General features: G+C 47.5%; 1 long non-coding RNA gene across 1 annotated transcript in view; it reads left to right on the top strand.

Moving 5' to 3' along the window:
• The first annotated feature begins 2,927 nt into the window (after positions 1–2,927).
• Positions 2,928–4,839, top strand: part of LOC112445116 (uncharacterized) — a 5,807-nt gene continuing 3,895 nt past the window's right edge. Inside the window, exon 1 of the long non-coding RNA XR_003033507.2 lies at positions 2,928–3,535. This is a non-coding gene — a long non-coding RNA (uncharacterized lncRNA). The remainder of the gene's footprint in view (positions 3,536–4,839) is intronic.

The raw sequence follows: 4,839 nt of genomic DNA, 5'->3' as shown, positions 1-4,839 counted from the left end.
GGTTGTTAGGATAAACATGGCAGCTTTCCACTACTGAAATAGGACACTTAGTTTCCTTGTCTGCAGCTTCACTATCATGTGACAGTGAAAGAAGCTGCAGACAGAAATCGGTCAAAATCATTTATTCACATGCAAGCACAAACCCTGCCCTACCGCCTGTGCCTAGAAGCAGCCAAGGGCCTGCTCTGTCTCTTCAGGCACCATAACAAGCTTCTTCCTGAAGTGTTAAATCAAGGCAGAGATAACAGAGTCTCCATAAGAGCTGAACATGGACTGCTATTTCAGAGCTGTTATCCCTCTGACTTGTCAGATGCTTATCCTTCATGCAAGAGTGGGTCCCTCATTATCTTTGTAGCCAGTCACATGTTTTGAACACCACTCATTTCACCAATGAAAAAGTTTTCCTTATATTTGTTAGGTGAAGTAATAAACTCTGGTGCAGATGGAGATGGGATATTTGCAAGTCCTCTACAATATGGAATCCCTATCAGGGTTCTTCTGATGTTAACAAGCTAACCTGCAGCATGGCTCCCTGATTAGGGTGCATCACAGGTTGACTGACTGCCCCTCTGGTAGAAAAGACTAATGTGAATTTATACACATCTATATAGGCTTCCCTGCTGGCTCAGACAGTAAAGTGTCTGCCTGCAGTGTGGGAGACCTGAGTTCGATCCCTGGGTTGGGAAGATCCCTTGGAGAAGGAAATGGCAACCCATTGGAGTACTGGAGAAAATTCCATGGACTGAGGAGCCTGGTAGGCTACAGTCCATGGGGTAGCAAAGAGTCGGACATGACTGAGCAACTTTGCTACTATATGGATGTGAGAATTGGACTGTGAAGAAAGCTGAGCACCGAAGAACTGATGCTTTTGAACTGTGGTGTTTGAGAAGACTCTTGAGAGTCCATTGGACTGCAAGGAGATCCAACCAGTCCATCCTAGAAATCAGTCCTGGGTGTTCATTGGAAGGACTGATGCTGAAGCTGAAATTCCAATACTTTGGCCACCTGATGTGAAGAGTTGAGTCATTGGAAAAGACCCTGATGCTGGGAGGGATTGGAGGCAGGAGGAGAAGGGGACGATAGAGGATGAGATGGCTGGATGGCATCACCGACTGGATGGGCATGAGTTTGAGTGAACTCCGGGAGTTGGTAATGGACAGGGAGGCCTGGCGTGCTGCGATTCATGGGTCAGACACGACTGAGCGACGGAACTGAGCTGATACCACTTCATTTACGATGGATTCTGTGAAAGTAAATTGCAGACAGTATAAATCCTGGAAACCAGAAAGGTTTTTTTCATGCATTTATTTACTCACTCTTTATTAAAGGTCTTAACACATGGAATGTAGGCTAAAAGTTGGGAATTCTGAGTTCTGGTCTCTGCTAGGCCACCAGCTAGCTAGCTGTGTTATCTCAGACAAATTCCTTAACCTCGCTCAGCCTTTTTTCATTTGTGAACAAGAGGCCTGAACCAGCCATTACTAAAGCTACCTCTAACTCTAAAATGTCAAGATACCATTCTTTTGGAAAATATCAGGACTGATTTGCAATTCCAGTTATCCTCCAGCCTTTGTCAGCTGCAGGGAGGATTAAACCCTGATATCCCCAAGCATCCATTGTATGTAGTGAATTAACTTCTCTCTTGTAGGCCTAATATAGGAGTTCCGTACTCTCTCTGTCAGAAGGGAAAAGACAGTCACTGCCATCATCTGTGTTCTGTGGTCCAGATGAGGAACCTGGCGTGAAAAAGCCTTGCAAAGCCCTCTGCAGATCATCCAGCACAGAACACCCAATGGGTGAGCTACGAGGAAGCCAAGGTAGACTGATCTGCTTGCCTTCGCTGGAGGCTGGAATTCCTGTGGAGGCCCAGGTTGGTGTGACAGCTGCCTGGCCGGTTGATTCCAATGAGCTGAGTAAGGAGCACTGTTTTCTCCCTGTTCTGCAACATGAACAGTGTGATAAGCACTTCTCTACTATGGAATGAACTCAAAAATGTGCAACTTAGGCCATGGGAATCATGGTCCTTACCCAAAAAGATGCCCCGTGGAGATGTGAGTCAGAGCTTGCCAAGCAGCTGAAGGGGAGGGTGGGCACACATCAGTGGGAACTCTCCTCACTCAGTGGGGTTCCCAGTTCCCAAACTCTAGTCACTGTCGAAGACAACTGTCTGTTTCAGTACAAAACTTGGTGCCGCAACACAACACGCCTTTAGTATCTCCTGTGGCTCAGGAATGCAGAAGCAGCTGAGCTGGGGAATTGGGGCTCAGGGTCTCTGGTGAGATTGTGGGCCAGGCTGCAGTCATTTGGGCCGGGAGGAGCCATCCCCAGGTCCCTGGCTGGACTGTGGGTACCCCGTGGGCCTCCCTGCAAGGCTGCTAGGGGGGCAGCTGGCTGCTCCCAGAGCCAGTGTGACCTAGCAGATGGAAAAAAAGCCTAGTGCTTTATGACCCTGTCTTAGCAGTGACATCACTGCTTCTGCCAGGGTGCAGGAGAAGGACCCGAGGGTGTGATGCCAGGGGGAGGTGCCACTGGGCCAGCGTAGGGGCCGCTGCACCTGCCTCTGCAGATCCATGATGCAGGGCAGCTGCCTAGGGAGCCATGCACATCATGGTGATACTGTCCTCTGGTGGGAAGGGAAGTCTGGTTGCCCTGTGCTCTCTCCAAGTCCTCTAACTTGCCCCTCCTTCAGTATTCTTCTCTCCAGAAAAATTCACCGTTTTCTCCCCTTACCAGCCAGACCTCCCAACCTAGACCAACCCCTGCCTTCTAGCTCCCTTTTTTCCTTGCCTTTCTTTCTTCCCTCCACTTTCTTTTTCTTCCTCATTTTCTCTTATTTATTCATTTTCCAGAAAGCACAGGAGGATTTAATTTTCAAAATGATTACAAGGAACAAGTCCAAGAAGAATGATGAAAACCAAAGTACTCTGGCCCTTTGAGACTTGAGTTTTTCTCTGTGAAAAGACACCTACTTCGGCTGCCAAAAGACACTATTCTTTCGGAGCAGAGCCTCAAAGCTGCCAAAAGGAGCAAATAGCTTTTCCCAGTGAAATCTTCTATTTAAGGCACGGAGGCTCATTTGGCAGAAACACTGAGATTTGGGAAACCTTGCCTCCCCATGGGGAGGGAGTCACCTCCAGGGAAGGATTCACGGGGACCCTTCTGTGAGGTGGTCCTGCACTGTGCTCTGTTTCCTTTAGAAAAGTGCCAAAGTCCTTGAAATCCAGGCCCTTTGGAAACTTCTCAGAGCATCGTGGTCTCATAACGTGAGACTGGTGAATACAGCTCACATAGGCAAAGATTTAAAGTCGAGTTTGAACTTCTCCCCCATCAAGCCACGTCAGCATCACTTGGGAGATGCCAAGTCAGCCCCGCCCAGAAGTCCTGGATGTGAAACCCTCGGGGCTGGACCACCAAGTCCAAGGAGGGATGCTGGGGCATTGAATTAAAGGACCACTGGTTTGAGAAAAGCGGGAGTCAAAAGTACACATTGGGACTCTGCCATGAATGGAGTAAAAGACCTGGGAGAGACCAGCAGGTGAGACAGAAAAAATAAGGGGATGTGACATGCTGAAATTTTCTAGGTACGAACAAATACCTAGAAAATTTGGGGTTGCCATTCTTTCCCTTGCCTCTGACTGCCTCCCCCGCCTCCCCACTTTCTGCTCTATCCCCCCTGCTCAAGCACCAGCTCACTAACAGGAACCAGCCCTGTTTGAGTCTGGGCGGGTCGGGGGTGGGGTGAGAAAGGGATCATTTCCTTAACCACATTTTGGAGCCAAAAGCTTTTAAAAGAGCCGCTGGCTATGAAGCATTTGCTCGAGTTCGCCAATAGGGGACGCCAGCAAGTTGCTCTCAAGCCTATCACAACCCATTGCCAGCTTTTTAAAACAACTGTTTTTTAAGCATCCTCTTGGACTGTGAAAAAGGCTGAGTGCCGAAGAATTGATGCTTTGAACTGTGGTGTTGGAGAAGAGTCTTGAGAGTCCCTTGGACTGCAAGGAGATCCAACCAGTCCATTCTGAAGGAGATCAGCCCTGGGATTTCTTTGGAAGGAATGATGCTAAAGCTGAAACTCCAGTACTTTGGCCACTCATGCGAAGAATTGACTCATTGGAAAAGACTCTGATGCTGGGAGGATTGGGGGCAGGAGGAGAAGGGGACGACAGAGAATGAGATGGCTGGATGGCATCACTGACTCGATGGACGTGAGTCTGAGTGAACTCCGGGAGTTGGTGATGGACAAGGAGGCCTGGTGTGCTGCAATTCATGGGGTCGCCAAGAGTCGGACACAACTGAGCGACTGATCTGATCTGATCTGATCTTTAGAATCCTTAAGTGTAATTCACAAGTAATAATACTTAACTTCACACATAATTTTTAGATTTTTAAAGACTATAATACAAGCAAGAAATCAAACAGTGTGTTATAAACTAATATGTATGCTTGAACAACATTAGAGTCACAACGAAGTGGTTGGATGTTTGGTCGTGATCGCTGTGACTGCGGTGGCCTGCGGGCATAGACCAAAGTGGGTGTTAAATCAGTGGCTTGAATACCACTAGTAGCATTGCCGCTGGTGATAGGACTTTTCTGCAGTGGTAAACAACTCATGAAAAACCTGGAAAAAAGCAAGTTATCAACACAGCCCTCAATTTACTTACTAGATACTTTTGTATTCCTGGGAAGTTCATTCAAAAGCTATTTTTTATTTTTCTGTAGAATGGTGATAGGATCTAAGTCCAGATATTGCATGCAGGTTTAGATGCAGGATTCCACCTACATAAATGTCCAGAGGAACATTTGAAAGTCATGTGAGAAGTAGACAACATTGCCATCACA

This window comes from Bos taurus, chromosome X (assembly GCF_002263795.3).
Source record: "Bos taurus isolate L1 Dominette 01449 registration number 42190680 breed Hereford chromosome X, ARS-UCD2.0, whole genome shotgun sequence".
Classification (NCBI taxonomy): Eukaryota; Metazoa; Chordata; class Mammalia; order Artiodactyla; family Bovidae; genus Bos; species Bos taurus.
This window is presented reverse-complemented; position numbering and strand designations above follow the sequence as displayed.